Source organism: Ochotona princeps, chromosome 2, assembly GCF_030435755.1.
Source record: "Ochotona princeps isolate mOchPri1 chromosome 2, mOchPri1.hap1, whole genome shotgun sequence".
NCBI lineage: Eukaryota > Metazoa > Chordata > Mammalia > Lagomorpha > Ochotonidae > Ochotona > Ochotona princeps.
In genome coordinates, this window is record NC_080833.1 from 53,573,626 (window position 1) to 53,590,872 (window position 17,247).

General features: G+C 45.6%; 1 protein-coding gene across 1 annotated transcript in view; it reads right to left on the bottom strand.

The window, feature by feature from the left end:
- The window catches only part of JAK1 (Janus kinase 1), a 155,829-nt gene extending 145,776 nt beyond the window's left edge, over positions 1–10,053 (bottom strand). The window contains exon 1 of the mRNA XM_058657563.1: positions 9,815–10,053. The gene's annotated coding sequence lies outside the window, so the exon portion shown is untranslated. The remainder of the gene's footprint in view (positions 1–9,814) is intronic.
- Positions 10,054–17,247: the final 7,194 nt, after the last annotated feature.

A 17,247-nucleotide genomic window follows, 5' to 3' on the forward strand; every position in this document is an offset into this window, starting at 1 on the left:
AGGCTCCCTGGCCTACACATCTTGTCAACATCAGCACTAGGATGGCAGATCCCTCTGGTGACACAGACCACATGGATCACACAACTCAGTGTTTGTGACCTCGCCCTTCAGCAGCGAAGCTTTCTGAACACAATTAATTCAAATAGCTAAATTGGGTCTCATATGTACTACCTTTTCCAATCTTTAATCCATGAACTAAGCCTAAAATGGGCTTAGAGGTATCCTTAGCAAGCTTCATTGCATCTCTTGCTAACATAAACCATATCTGTCTGCCTACCTGTGTGATCCACCAAACTAGCTTAATGGTAAGACTTTCCCATGAAGGGTCAGTGTTGGGCTTAGCAGTGCAGGCGCACCTTCAGAGCACCACATTCCACAGCAGAGGGTCAAACCTTCACTCGCTCTGCTGCCCATTCTCGGCTTAGAAATGTGTACCCTGCAAGGCTCAAGTAACTGGGTACTTGCCACCCACATGGTAACCCTACACTGAGTTCCCAGCTCCTGGCTCTTATTATAAAAAAATTTTCAAATGTCTTAAAAGTTTGCCTTGATAAAAACAAATATTTAGCAGATTATTTTTTCCTTGAGTCTTTCTATGTTTTCTCTAACTATAAAAACCATTCTCAAATCCTACTAATTGAAAAATTGCCATAAATTATAGCCTTGCTATCATTTGAACAAATTAACTCTGCAAGTAAGCCTACAGATATAATTGTACTTAAGTAAATGAACAATCATCAGTGCTAACATCCTGAAGCCCTTAAAAACACAATTAAAAACAACTAAGAGCTTTACTAATTACAAATTATACTTATCTCGACTTTTTATCTTCATGCCAATCTGAGTTAGCCCATGTTCCCAAAAATAAGACCTACATCTGATTTCTGCATTAGCATAAGTCAGCCTTTCACCAGCTGAGGTGAACTTCCCTACCCACTGACTTCCACAAACCAAATCAGAGTTTCACTGTCTTCTCATTCCTAAATGAGAAAACAAGAACAAACAACTAAATTTTTGAGATCAGACCACATAGGATGTAAATGACATCATGAGCACATTTCCAACCACACAACAACTACTGTGCTTAAGAGTCTGAGGGCCTGGTGTGATGGCCTAGTGGTTAAAGTCCTCGCCTTGAATGCGCCGGGATCCCATATGGGCACCAGTTCTAAGCCCCGCAGCTCCACTTCCCATCCAGCTCCCTGCTTGTGGCCTGGGAAAGCAGTCGAGGACGGCCCAATGCATTGGGACCCTGCACCCGCGTGGGAGACCTGGAAGAGCTCCTGGCTCCTGGCTCCTGATTGGCTCAGTTCCAGCCATTGTGGTCACTTGGGGAGTGAACCATCGGACAAAAGATCTTCTTCTCTGTCTCTCTTCCTCTCTGTATATCTGCCTTTCCAATAAAAATAAATAAATCTTTAAAAAAAGTTTGAATAACACCCAAGGAACCTATTCAACATGAGTATCATCAAAAAGAAAATACACTTAAAAATGGGAAGTATATATATACGTATATACACACATACATACATACACATACACACACACATAAATATATATAATTAGGCAGAAGGGCCAATTGTAATTTTTAATTTTGGTAATTTTGGATACTATGCTATACTTCAATAAAGCACCATATTTATATGGAAATAGAAACTGTACAAGCAGTCAGTGGAAAACATGTGCATGTGTATGTGCTCTTTGAAGTCCTACAAATCCTTAAGTAGCAGTGCTCACTGGAGTACTCTCTGATTTAAAAGACACTATTTTACAGAGAGCCAAGCCTGGTACCCCTCCACTTGGTAAACAAACTGAATCAGCGAAGGCAACACAGTGTCTTTATACTGACTTTCCCTGAAAGGCGAATACATTCCTACCAAATTGTGTATCTTACATGACATTTAAGGTTAAATAAATGCATCTTTGTTTCTCTGTTTGCCTTAAAGCCTAATTTATTTAAGTAAAACATAATTTATCCAGCACCTTTGGAGCTGGCTACATAATAAACCCTTCTAGATTTGAAAAATCACCTTTCTTGTAACACCAAATTATTTAATTTACTCATTGCTACTTGAAGCCTTTCTTTTTTTAAAGATTTATTTATTTTTATTAAAAAGTCAGATATACAGAGAGGAGGAGAGACAGATCTTTTGTCCAATTATTTACTCCCCAAGTGACCGCAATGGCCAGTGCTGCTCCAATCCAAAGCCAGCAGCCAGGAACTTCCTCCAGGTCTCCCTCGCGGACGCAGGGTCCCAAGGCTTTGGACCATCCTCAACTGCTTTCCCAGGTCACAAGCAGGGAGCTGGATGGGAAGTGGAGCTGCCGGGATTAGAACTGGTGCCCATATGGGATCCCAGCGCATTCAAGGCGAGGACTTTAGCCGCTAGGCCACAGCGCCAGGCCCAACTTGAAGCTTTTCTAATACAGCACATATCAGCTATCCTTTGTTTTGCTTCTACTGGGTACTTCATACAACCTTCAACATTCTGACCATAAGATGAGCTTTTCTTCTTTCAACATAAAGTATATTCACCAACCATTAAACAACAAAAAACAGCTGCACATTTTTAGCTCACATTATGTGACTGGCAACCTTCTAAAACCTTCAGATGCAGTGATGCAACTCTCAAAACAATCTCAGTGGCAGGTACTGTCTGTATATTCACTGAGTGGGTCAGCCAACAGGCACAACTGCCCAGAGTCCAAGGATCAAACCAAATAGCTTGAATCCAGAGCCTGCAAAAACACAGACTATCACATCCAAGTGAAGTGGCTAAATTGCAACACATTCACCTTTCCTTTTCTTCTAAGAGGTATAACAAAACATGGACCTGACTTAGCATCCCGTGGCAGGTTCACGTGTATGTCTTCTCTGCAGATACCCATCGCTCCTCTCCTGTCGTTCTCACACAGGGAGAAGCCGCCTCCTGCAGCTCATGCTGAAAGTACTCTTCTGCCGAGGACTTCAGCACAGTCCTCACTGGCCTTCCACGCCACAGAAAACCTCTCTGATGACTTTGCTGCTTCTCTGGTCCCTAACCCCTAACTTTACACCTCTCCAGTCCCAGGGACAGTCTGAAGTGGCTCACTTCTGCTGGAGAACTCTCGCTGCATTCCAACTGGGCTCTCTGACCTGACCTCAGCTCAATGGCCTGGTCAGCTAACGCAGGATCCATTACCATACTACTGCTAACAGTGACAGCTTCAGCTTTTTAGAGTGCTCCAAATCATCTGTCCCTCCATTAAGTGCCCTAGATTGTTTCACTTTTGACTTACTGGTCTGTTTTTCACAAACCTTTTATTCCACATTCATTACTACGAAAAAAAAAAAATTTTAACACTGTCAGGGCCAGCACGGTGGCATTCTCAGCCTGCGGCAGCAGCACCCCATATGAGCGCCTGGATCAAGTCCTGGCTGCTCCAGTTAACGATCCTGCTCCATGGCCTGGGAAATCAGCAGACGACCCAAGACCTTGAGCCCCTGTACCGTACGAGAGACCTGGAAGAAGCTCCTGACTTCCAGCTTTGGACCAGTGGCAGCTCTGAGCAGTAGCGGTCATTTGGGGAGTGAAGTGGCAGGTGGAAGGTGTTTCTCTCTCTCTGTAATTCTATCAAGTAAAAAATAATTTTCCCCCAACTGAATCGTTGGACTCAGAACCCCAACCATGGAGAGAGCTGTAGGTTACAAAGTCTGACTGTGGAGTGCATAAGTCAGAGCTGGGCCTCCTCAGTGGCTGAGATAGAGCAGTGGACCACATGTGTACATAAAGGATATGACACCTGCAGAGGACACCTGGTACCATGACAGAAGACAGAAAAAACTGATCAACTATCCCAGCCAAGCACTGGCAGTGAATATCCGGCAAAGGGATATTCTAGGGTAGCCTATGTCAACCAATGGATTCTGGAGCGATTTCATCGTGCTTAGAGTGACAAGACTGGCAGTAATTCAGAACTGTTGAACTAAAAAAAAAAAAAAAAATAGAAACAACAAAAAAAATTAATGAAAAGAACTGTTGAACTACCAAAACCTCATGAGCAGGACCCTCATAGCATGCCCCACACTGGGTACCTGGGTGGTGTCCGGTGGCTGTCCTCCTTCCCAGGGTGCAGACGCATTTGGGAGGCAGTGGTTTCTTTTCTTGCTTCTAGAAGTGCTGATCTCACCCACCTTCCTGCAGCCCTTGACCGTCATCACCCTAACCAACTACCACCAAAACAAATACAATTAATTTTAAAAAAAGAAAGAGATTTTTTTTTTGGACAAAGATAAAAAAAAATTCGTACTGCTTGCCTTCCTGAATTCATTCTCTTTCACAGCTCCTGTCCTGCAGGTTTGCTGTATTTGTTCCAGTAATTTAAAAATCAGACAAACTGCCACAGAATGCTTTATAAATTAAAAGCAAATCCAAGTTGGTTTTGCTCCACTATAAGGCAAGCATTTGTGGCCCTGCTGACATCTCCTACAGCCAAGCATCTGCTGGTTCCCTCGCGGTGGCTAAGTAAAGAGCATTTTCTGGATGGGAAGAACAGCACAACAGGCAGAAGCAGCTGACCTGTACAGACCTCTCAGTGCTTCCCAATTCTTCATTTGCTAATGATGTTTTTCTGGGGCTCAGAGATTCTAGTGGGTTCTCATCCTCTCCACTCCTCCCTTCAGCACAGGCCATATCCCTGACCTCACACTGCTCAGAGACAAGCAGTGAAAGCCATCGTATTCACAATCTGGTCCCAACACGCAAATCCAACCTCACCTCCTCCTGCTCCCTCCCATCTGGTCTCTGCTCTAGCCACAGTGGCCCCTTCCTGTTTTGTCACCCACACACTCTTCACGCTCTAGCTCTGCTTCCACTGATTCCTTAAAGTCCTATTCAAACAAGACTTCTTAAAAAAAAAACACAAGTATTTAACAATATTTCCAGGCAGGGTTTTGCTCTCTTCTGGGGTTGCAGTGCTTGGGGAAAGAAAAAAACCAAAAAACAAACAAAAACAAAAACTTACTTATATCTAATCAAAAGGGAGAGTGACAGAGAGCAAGCAAAGTTATCTGGCTCATTCTCCAACTGCCTGCAACATCTGGGGCTGGCCCAGGCCTAAGCCTAGAACCTGGAACTCCATCTGGGTCTTCCATGCGGGTGGCAGAGACCCAAAAACTTGAGCCATCATCTGTCACTCCCAGGATGCATAAGAAGGAAGATGGACTGAAAGCAGAGCAACTAGCACTCAAAGCAGCGCTCCAATCGTGGTGTTGGCTTCCTTAGCAGCAGCTTAACGTGCTGTACCACAATGTCTGCCCCCCAATTTTTTTATTTGAAAGGCAAAGATGGAGGGACCTTCCATTTACTAGTTCACTCTCCTAAATGCCTGCAGTAGCCACTGCTGGACGAGACCAAAACCAGGAGATCAGAACCCAAGCCAGATTTCCCACATGGATGACACAAACCCAAGCATCAGAGCATTGCTTGCTGCCTCCTAGGGTGTGCACCAGCAGGAAACTAGAATCTAAAGCAGAGCTGGAATTTGAACCCAAGCACTCCAAAACTGGATGCAGGTACCCTAATGGTATCACATGCCTGCCCAGGGGCACTCCAGCACAGTATCACCCACATTGGGCAATATCTGTGTACAGCAGGCTTATTCCCATAGAACGCCCACATATACACGCATACTGCTGACACACAGTAGGTACTGAAGAAATGTTTGTATATCAATGAATAATTAATTAAAAAGGAAAGGGGGAGCAGCCTACTTCTTACTCCTCAGACTTCACATGAATACCCTGAGGGTTACTAACAAACATTCCACAGTCACAAAGACAGACAAACCCATTTGCTTGTGTATAACTGCAAAACTGCCAAAGCTCTCTGGGGCCTCTCACCTGCTGCAGATTCTATAAGAGCAGGAGGTCTGCCTATTTTGGCTTTTTTTCTACTTATTCAGTCTCCGAAACAGCAAGAACTCTACAAGTCTTTACAGAAGGAATAAATAAAATGAGTGAATATTACTCTTAAGTAATATTTAACACAAATGAATACCCCAATATCCAGCTCTATCTTCTGATCACAGCAAACTTAGAAGTTTCCTTTTGCATTTAAAGCACTTTTCGCCTTGAGACTGGGTATTTTACCCACAGAGCACCAAGAAAGAATGTGTGCCCACTGCCAGCTGCAAAGAATCACAGATCCTAAAGCCTCAGACGTGAAGGTGGTATGGAAACGAGCTTCATGTTTTATGCTTTCCTGCTGCCTCAATCTGCCAAAAACGCTGGTACACTTCGGCAGGAAGAAGAAACACAGCAATTCGCTTCCTGCCCAAGTCATTTCGGCACGGTAGCTGTTTGAAAGCCCATGTCACTGGAGGGTTTTGAGACAGGAAGCAACAGTGGCACACCTAGCTGAGTACAGGGGAGATGAGAAGCAGAGAATAAACAACAAGCCTAATGAGAATGTGGCACAGACGTTAGCTCAGGATGTGGAAAAACAGGGTGCCAATTTCCCTAATGCCTCCTATAATGGAATGGAACTTTAATTGTCAGGAGAAAAAAGGAGGGGGGAGAGGCATTGACAGGAGCAGCACCTTGCTCACCAGCTGCTCTTGCTGTTGTCATCATGAGCCCTTTTCCCAGTGTTAGCTGAGAAGGTACTGCCCTGAAATGGGAAGGAGTGCGGCACCGATGATTTTTTCCCTCTAATGACTGCTTTCCTGTATTGTCTTACTTTTCTACAGTGAGTTTTCTCTCTTCTTATGAGAAAATAATCTTTATGCTCAAGGAAACTGCAGAGTTAAAGTACACTAACAAGTCTTTTACCCCTAAAAATGATGAACAGAAGCCTCAAACCCTTTTCCTCTCAATAAGAGGCATTAACTTTCAAAGCATTTTCATAATGGCACATCTGTTCCCAGCCATTATACAGGCAATATTTACCTGATTTCCCCTCAGCAACTCAGTGGGATGGCAAAGGTGGAAACTTTCATATTGGAACAGACAGAGTCTGTCCATGGTTGTTCCTCACCCAGAACTGCGAAGCCAGCACTCTCCACCTAAGCACTACTGATACTTTGTGTCCATGAGGCTTTGCAGCGAGAGCTGCTCTGTGTACTGCAGCCTGATGAGCAGCAGCCCTGGCCTTACCCACTGGATGCCAACAGCACCACACCCTTGCAACTGCAACAAAATGTCCTGACACTGCTAGCACGTCTGCAGAGCCCAGCAGTGTCATTCATACCCAGCCGGGGAGGATCTGCAAGGGTCCATCCAGCATCTCCAGGTGACAGCGCCGTCACATGCCGTTTCCTCAGAAAGACTCCACCAATTAACTAATCCCCCATACTGCCGGAACAATTTTTCTAATATATAAACGAACAAGAATGTCTTTGTACATCTCAGACTATAAATTTTCTATGTGCATAGCATTATCAGATCATAATAAAGACACACAGAACATGTACTGAGAGGGGAAATGCTTAGCAGGGGAAGCTGAGAGATAATAAACACACAGTTCAGATCTTGGTCTTTGGTAATAAGCTGTATAAATGCAGTTATGTGTAGGATCTCAGTGTTCTCATTCTACAAACAGGTAGAAACCCAGACACGTGCTCCAGACTCACTTCATTTGGCTTTCTGGCCACATCTAGGAGTTACTTCAAGGCATTCAGAAGAAACCAGGTGAAAACTTGACAGCGTGATTAGAATTTGCAGCTGGTGTCCTGCAGCTGAAACCAATAGAATTTGTAAGCCCAGAATCTAAACTGGCAGAATTTGTAACATTACTTAGATGCTTAAGTTCTGTATGCCACTTAATCCAAGTCTCCACTCCCATAAAAGCAACACCACCCTCCAGATTCCTTATTTTCACTGAGTTTTTTGTTTTTAAGCATTTAGTGCCTGAATTTTGAAACGATTTTGCAACCTAACTCTTCTTAATACCTTCACTCTGTACAATGAAGAAATTACATGATCAGAGAGGTCATTAAAAGTCTGTATATAGCATTAGCCAAGCTGAAATTAAGACCATCTCAATTACAACTGAAATGTAGCTATATTTCAAGAAAGACCTGAACTTACCAATGTCTAACTCAGGCAATGTCACCCATCATTTCCTGGCTGTAGTAAACACTAGTACACTGTAGAACACAGGGAACTCAAGTGGCTACACTGCGCAGTGTCACACGCTAACCCTAATGAAACACAGTTTGAGCTGTTTTAGAGAAACTGAGATAATACACAGCAAAAGTGAGGAATTAAGAGGTCACCATTATTCCTACTCCATCTGCAACCAACTATAGCATAATTTGCTCACACTGAAACGTGATCCGGATCTATACATGGGAGACATTTTCTCCACATTACAAAGCATTTTGTATCAGAAGGCTCCAGCCGCCCTGAGAGTTTCTCCATTAACCTTCAACACAAAGTACAAAAGAACACACTGATCCCTCAATAAAAATAATCCCCACGGTTGGAGAACCTCAGCATCACCAAAAGCAATTGCAGCGAAAACACAAAATGAGACGAACAAGCAAGCAATCAACACAAAATGCTGATTGAAAACATCTTTTTCCAGTGCATATATATGCCCAACCATATCTCAAATCTTTTCTCGGGGGTGGGGGGGCCTCAACAACCAAAGACTCCATGATTTCATCTAATTGTATCTGCAATCCACACATCACTGAACTACCAAGGTTTTCCGTGCTTTCTTCCCTTTAGAATGTAAAAGGTGATTTTTATGCCATTGTACATGTCTGCCACTTTAGAAGGAAAAAAGCCTATTGCCTAGGCAGGGGTTGGGGTAAAGCGGGGAGGGGAGGATAACCGCTAACAGCATGTACTATATGGAGTTAAGCAGTGGTCGCCACAACAAGGCTCCCAGCCTAGCCCGGGCAGCCACTGAAAACGTGAAGAAAGGTGCACTCCAGCACCTGCCAAGCACCACCTTCTCCCCAGGCTCTCTGGACTAGTTCTTTCCTAAACCTTCAGGCAAGAAGCCCACATCCTTGGGACCTCGGGTTTGTGAGCCTCCGGCCAAGCATCTGGGTCCCTGAGGCGCTGGCCCGTAGGCTCCCAGAAAGTACAAATCAAAAACCAGCCAGAGTTCCGGTTACTCCGTCCCTTTTACATACAGTAAGGTCTGGGTTCCCTGGGAGGGAGAAGGGGTCTCTTGTCCAGGGTCCAACCTTCCCCTCCTTTTCTCCCGCTGGCTACCCGAGGCCTGAGTTCATAACAGAATCTGAGAGGAGGGGGGCGTTTCCTGAGTTCACTGACGCCCCCCTCTCCACCCACGCACACACCAGATTCCAAATCCCGCAAGCTCGTCCCTCCCCGAGATGACCAGGGGAAAGGGCGCTTTACACTCTCAGCCACCGTCCTGTGGCCAAAATACAGACGTCCTCGCCAACGGCCGCGACCGGCGGTCAAGTTCGGGACGCAGCGAGCGAGCAACCTCAGCCCTAACCCTGCGCCTGGATCTCAGGGTGGTATAAACAGGATGTCAGACGGCGCGCTCCAGCCTTGTTTATGAAAACTTGCCGTGCGCTCTGGGGGAGGGGGCGGCCAGCTCGAGCGCCCTCTCCGCCGGCTGACCGGTCTTCACCAGAGACCTGCTGGCCGCCCGGCTCCGCTGGAAATCCCCCGCCCCCGGCACCCACACGGCTCCCCGAGCCGCCCGGGGTGGACGGCGGGGTGGCCCAGCGGCGCGGCGCGCGAGGAGAGCGGAGAACGGCGGCCGAGCCCGTGCGGGGCTCCGCGCCCCTCGCCAGCTCTTCGCGGCCGGCCGCGCAGGCTCCCCCACCTCTTCTCGGTGACACTCACCACTTCCGTGTGTGCCCGGGCCGAGCGGCTCCGCGCAGCTGTGCGGGTCGGAGTCGGGATCCGGGGGAGCCGGCTCGCTAAGCAGCCAGCCCCGCAGGGCCCCGGCGAGCGCGCGCCCCGCGCTGAGGAAGGGGCGCCTGGAGGACGAGCAGGGGCTGAGGCGCAGGCCCGCGCGCTCCGCAGCTCCCGGCTACTCCGCGGGCGCCGCGGCCTGCGCTCCGCGACGCAGCCCTCCCGCCCCGCCCCGCGGCCGGCACCGCCTCCGCACCGCCTGCTCCTGACGTCAGGAGCGGCCGCAGAGGGAGGCGGGCGGGACGGTGGCCCCGGCCCAGGGCCTGGCGCCCTCAGCCTCTCCTGCACCCCCTCCTCCTCTTCCTCCTCTCTTCCTCCTCCTCCTCCTCCTCCTCCAGCGCATCCCCTTAGAGTGTGCCTTCTGGAAACGCCGGGTCTCCTGAAGCAGAACTATCAGATGGACTCTTTCCAAGACTTAAGTCCCCCCACATCTTTTATTTGTATTTATTTCTTTTGTTTTATTTGAAAGGGAGACAGAGGAAGGGAGAAATACCTTCTGCTTGTTTCACTGGCCCCAAATGTTTCTGACTTCCAGGAATAGGCCAGGACGAATCTAGGCGCTCTGGAACCCAGTCTGGGTTTCCGTCTTGGGTGATGGGACGCAGGCACTAGGACTATCGTCTGCTACCTCCCAGGGTGTACATTAGCAAGAAGCAGTATCCAAAGAAGAGAGGAGGGAATTTCAAACCTGAAATCCAAGCAGCAACTTAACAGCTAACTGGGCCACTCTGGGCTCCCCACCCAGAAACTATGGACCGGAGAATGTTGTGGAAACCTTGCTGTGTTCAAACAAGTTTTGCTTGTATTGCCCACTACACTAAAATCCCATTGTGTAAATCATGAGTTTAATTTCCAAAAGTTAGGTCCCGGCGGCGTGGCCTAGCAGCTAAAGTCCTCGCCTTGAACGCACCAGGATCCCATATGGGCGCGGTTCTAATCCTAGCAGCTCCACTTCCCATCCAGCTCCCTGCCTGTGGCCTGGGGAAAGCAGTTGAGGACGGCCCAAAGCTTTGGGACCCTGCACCCGCGTGGGAGACCTGGAAGAGGTTCCTGGTTCCTGGCTTAGGATTGGCGCGCACCGGCCATTGCACTCGCTTGGGTAGTGAATCATTGGACGGAAGATCTTCCTCTCTGTCTCTCCTCCTCTCTGTATATCTGACTTTGTAATAAAAATAAATAAATATTTTAAAAAATTTTCAAAAGTTAGAAACTATAGCGATGAGACAAAACTCACTTGCAGCGCTAATGCAAAGGTACTTCAAAAAGATTATGGGGAGAGGACCTAGCACAATAGCTCAGTGGCCAAATCCTTGCCTTACAAGTACCAGGATCCCATATGGGTGCTGGTTTGTGTCCCTGCTGTTCCACTTCCATCCAGCTCCCTGCTTGTGGCCTGGGAAAGCAGCATCCAAAGCCCAAAGCCTTGGGACTCTGCTCTCACGTTGGAGACCCAGAAGAAGCTCTTGGTTCCTGGTTTCTGGCTTCGGATCAGCTCAGTTCTGGCCATTTCGGCCACTGGCGGAGTGAATCAGTGGACGGAAGAGGTTTCTCTCTGTCTCTCCTTCTGTCTTTAAATCTGCCTTTCTAATAAATAAATAAATAAATATTTTTTTAAAAGATCATGGTAAACTAGGACTAAAGTTTACTCAGGATGAAAAAAAATCTTACAATTCATACGTAGGATTTTGGTAATGCACATGTTTATTTTCATTTTCTAAATTTAGAAGACAGAAGAGAAAGAGAAGGAGATATCTTCCCACTGATGGCTCATTCTCCAAATACCCACAGCAGCCAGGGCTGGGTCAGGCCTAAGTCAGGACGGGGGAACCCAATCTGGGCCTCCCACAGGAGTGGCTGAGATCCAAGTACTGGAGCCATCATCCTCTGCTTTCCCTGGGGGTAGCATCAGCGGGAAGCCAGATTAGAAGGGGGAAAGCCTAGAACAAAAACCAGGTGCTCTGAGGTGGGGTGTGCGGTATCCAAGCAGCAACCTAATGACTCAAATGCCCCCCAACACACACACACACACACACACACACACACACGTGTAACTTCGTTTTCACAGCTTCCTTCTAATTATGTAAGGACCACAAAGGGAGCAGAGAGAGAAACAGAGAAAGGCAGCATGCATGCATGTACTGGTTCACTCTCCAAATGCCCATAATGGTCAGGCCTGTGCCAGGCTAAAACTAGGAGCCAGAAACTGAAGCCATGTCTCCTACACAGGTGTCATGAACCCAATCACTTTAGCCATCATCATTGCCTTTCAGGGTCTGTATTAGTGGGAAGCTGAACTCAGGAACCAGAAACAAAGCTAGGAGCCTGGCACAATGGCTCAGTGGCTAAAACCTCCTCTTGCATACCCCTGGTATCCCATATGGGAACTAGTTCATGTCCCAGATGCTACAATTCCCATGCAGCTCTCTGCTTTGTGGCTTGGAAAAGCAGTAGAGGATGACCCAAAGCCTTGGACCTGCGCCTATGTGGGAGACCTAGAAGCTCCTGGTTCCTTGCTTCTGATCAGCTTAGCCAAAGCAGTTGCAACCGCTTGGGGAGTAAAACAGTGGATGGAAGATCTTTCTCTCCCATCCAATAAAAAATAAATCAATCTTAAAAAAAGAAAAAAATAATCTCAGAAGCAAAGCTAGCAGTGGAATAACCCAGGTCCTCCGATATAGAGCCATGGTATCTCAACTGCTGTTAAACGCCCTACTCCTCTTTCCATTACCTTTTGAATCTTCCTGCCCCTCCCAATATAAACAGGTACCATACTATGTATTTTTTTTAAAGATTTATTTATTTTTATTACAAAGTCAGATATATAGGGAGGAGAGTCAGAGAGGAAGATCTTCCATCCGATGATTCACTACCCAAGTGAGCCGCAAAGGCCGGTGCTGCGCCGATCCAAAGCCAGGAACCAGGAACTTCCTCCAGGTCTCCCACGCGGGTGCAGGGTCCCAAAGCTTTGGGCCATCCTCGACTGCTTTCCCAGGCCACAAGCAGGGAGCTGGAATGGAAGTGGAGCTGCTGGGATTAGAACCAGCACCCATATGGGATCCCAGTGCGTTCAAGGCGAGGACTTTAGCCGCTAGGCCATGCCGCCGGGCCCACCATACTATGTATTTTAACAAATTATTTTTCTCTATGAATATCTTAGTATAGACATAATCATGGTATGCATGAATTTTGTAAACGGTTGCTTAAGCTCAATCTAAGGGTAGCCATTGTGGCATAGCACAGTAAGCCACTGCTTGTAATGCTGGCATCCCATATGACCCTGGATTTTAGTCCCAGGTACTTTGCTTCTAGCCCATCTTCCTGATTATGCACCTATCAAAACAGCGGAAGATGGCCCAACTATTTGGGCTACCACACCCTGGAAGAAGCTCTGGGCTCCTGGCTTCTGCCTGACACAGTCCCAGCTGTTATGGACATTTGGAATGTGAGCCAGTGGATGGGAGATATCTCTCTGTCTCTGTCTCTCTTTATCACTCTGCTTTTCAAATAAATAAATCTTTTAAAAAAATAAACACACATGCATTGCCATGTTTACATAGTCTTCAACTATTATAATTTCATGCAGATAATGGAGTAAATATTAAAATTGTATTTGATATTTAATTTCTCCAGGGGAGATTTAAGTCAAATGGATGCACTTGCATTCAGCTTCTGCTCTTCGGAAGGAGCCCCTGGCCGCCTGGAGCCTAGCTCTGGGCTCACTCTTGTTCTCTGAGCCACGGCCTACAGAGGAAGCTCTGCCTCTCCTGATGGCTTTGGCCAGTGGTATGTTTTGGGGCATCCCATGGACCATGAGGCCCTGGTGGGTCTTCTGGTCTTGCATGGTATTTCCATTCTAGAATAGTCCTTTCCTCAACCTTCTAATGCTTCTTCTGCTTTGTTCCCAGACAACTCAGGCCTTTCTACTTCACCCAGAATTGGCCATCACATTTTCCAGGTTTCCAAAAGCCACCCAGAGTAAGCTTGCCTGATCCTTCAGGATCCATCCAGGATATGAAATCTTGGAGTTTGAAATGTGCCCTTAGGCCTGAGCCCTTGGAGTGAGCCATACTTTTTTGAACAAGACTACTTACTGCTTACAGACCTGGTCATCTGGATTTTCCCCTTTGATTGCATTATTAAGAAGCGCTGAATCCAATGTTAGCCACAACTCTATTAGACACACAGGAACTATAGTATGTACCTTATGTCCCATCTGCACAATACTTTCCTTGTATTTTCTCAAACATATTTGGCCTTCACACTGAATCTTTCACCTGTGTTTATTCAACATACAATTTGCCTGGGATCATGCTCAGTATGTAAACATCATCTCATTCAATTCTGGCTTTCCTCTTCTAAAATCTCAAGCAAAAAATAAAAGCCAACTTTTCTAAGTCTCTGTCTATTTCATGGGATGATCATGCAGATTAATCCTTACTACTAAGACGAGTACTCTCAGAACTTTTTGCTTGAACTAATAAGTCAAAATATTTGGTGTAAGTATTTCACAGGATGCCAGCAATAGTAAGGCACAGAAAAATAAACATCAGTTTGTAATTACAAAGAGTCAACGCACAGAGCAGAGAGTTACTAATCTTCTTTATTATGGATTGAATCTACTTGAAGGGTTTTGTGGTTCCCGTAATTAACAGGAATACAACGGAATCAATAAAGCTAAGATATATAATGACGGTCTACACGGAAGGACTCATTTACTGAATTTTTTTTTAAAGGCAAATGAGATGATGGGCCCCTCTGAGGGCAATGAGCCCAAGAATGCTTTACTTCAAAATCTATTCAGTTTTACAGGAATATCAAATTGCTTTGGACTGCTTACTAGCTGTAATAATGAGGCTTATTTTACCCCAGGGGCTTAGCACACTGCATTAAAAATTAAAACACTTTGTGAGAAATGCTATTCTGATAACTAAACTTGGTGCCCTGAGGGGCCACTGGATCAGAAACTAGACCTGAATTCTGGGCGAAGTCTTCAGTAGTCAAGAAACTTAGGCCAGTTCTGTTATCCTTCTAAGCTCAGATTGCTCCCTGCACAGGATCACATTCATTTTTGATTGTTGTCAGTATCAACATTCTGTGCTCATGTATCTTTTATAACTTCCTGGAATGTATGTAAAAGTTATTAGCCAAGAAATCAAGCATATGCCTGACTGAAGTATGTGGTATATGGTAATTGAAGTGGAAAGTCCCAATTCCATGCCCAAAGCAATAAGAAAATAAAGTTAAATACAAATTCTATGTGAATTGTTCTCAAGTTCTGATTTTCTGTTACTGTGCTAGTTAAGTGATAACTGGAAAAGTGTGCGTTCTCATAGCTCTACGGTACTCAACAATTCAACTCAGGTCAACAAAGCTTTATTCAATATCAGTATGTGACAAGTACTGTATTCATTTCTGAGAATGATACAAAACATACAACCAGTAAAAGTGAACCAAACAATGACATCTTTTAGATAATCTATTAAGGCATTTGACATGAGTGGCCACTCTTCGTGCCCTCAACCTAAAACGTCGTAACATTTAAGAGATGGGAAGCATCACTGAAAAGCCAGGTAGACCTTGTGGGGAATGCACGATCTGAGCTGAATCTTGAAGGATATTGGAAAATCAAAAAGGAAAGTGTCCATCAATGAAGGACCAGATAAAGGAAATTAATACACACACACACACACACACACACACACACACACACACACACACACACAGGAATACTACTCAGCCATTGAAAAGAAGGAAAGCTTGTCTTTTTCAGCAAAATGGATGCAGCTAGAAATCATCAAACTTAGTGAAAGACCAATCCAAAGAAGACAAATTTCATGTTTCCCTTGATCTATGGTAAATAATGCACAGAGTACAAAACATATAACCTATGAGTGATGTTGACATCTTGAGATTTCATTGTTACCTGTAGCCTCTGTCTGTACTCTTGAGGAATAACAAATAGGGTGTTGTTTTCTTTGTTTTTTGCTTTCGATGAATTGAAATCTTTACCTAGTAGAATCTTAAGCCTGTGATTGCAAAGTGGAATGAAAGTATGTCATTGTAAAAATTTAGAAAAAAAAAAAAAAAGAAGGAAGGAAAGAAGGAGGAGAGTAGATGGTGAACGCAGGCAGGAGGGAGGGTGGAGTGGGAGGTACCCTGTGCTGCAAAACATGTAATTTGGCTTTAGAGCCTTTCCAGAATGTTTTTTAAGATTCAGTTTATTTTTATGTGTGAAATGCAGATGTGCTGACTTTTACTCAGTTTTAAGTACCATAGCTGCAGAAAACACATCGCTCCGTTATCTCAGGGAATTCATTCTAGGCCCCTAGCCCTATCTCCTACCAAGTGCCCAAATCTGCCATTCCTCAAGTTCCATACTCCAAACGGTGTAGTTGGAGCAGCTGCGATGCAACGGGTTATAAGCTGCCACATAGGGTGCCAGTATCCACACCAAAATGTCTGACTCAGGTCCTGGCTACTCTGCTTCTGATCCAGCTTCCTGCCAGTGGACAGCCTGGGAGGTAACAGATGATGTCCAAGTACCTGGGACATTGCCACCCACATGGAGACTCAGACGGCCTTCCAGGCTCTTGACTTCAACCTCACCCATCCTGGCTGACTGAGCCATTTGGCGTGTAGACAACGTATGGCACATCTCTCTCCTCTTTCTCCTCTCGCTCTCTCTCTGCCTCCCTCTCACTTTTTCTGTTTCTCTCATTTGCTCGTGCTATCTCACTCTGTTGTTCTTTCCATTAACAAAGTAATAAATAGATATTAAAAAACAAAACAGTGGGCCCGGCACGGTGGTCTAGCAGCTAAAGTCCTCACCTTGAACGCCTGGAATCCCATATGGGTGCAGGTTCTAATCCTGGCTGCTCCATTTCCCATCCAGCTCCCTGCTTGTGGCCTGGGAAAGCAGTCGAGGACTGCCCAGAGCCTTGGGAGCTTGCACCCGTGTAAGAGACCTGGAGGAAGCTCCTGGCTCCTGGCTTCGGATCGGCACAGCACCGGCGTTGCGGTCACTTGGGGAGTGAACCATCGGACGGGAGATATTCCTCTCTGTCTCTCCTCCTCTGTATATATCTAACTTTCTAATAAAAATCAAATAAATCTTTAAAAAAAACCAACAAAACAGTATAGTATTTGCAAATAACTTATCCACATCCTTCTGCGTACTTTAAACCATGTCTAGATCACTTATAATACCTAATACAATACAAATGGTATGTAAACATTTGCTTTACCCTATTTGGGAAATGATGAGAAAAAATTGTCAAATTTTTCAAAATATTTTCATTTCTCATTGGATTGAGCCTGTTTTGGGATTGCAAACAGTCAAATATATGAACTCTTTTTATGGT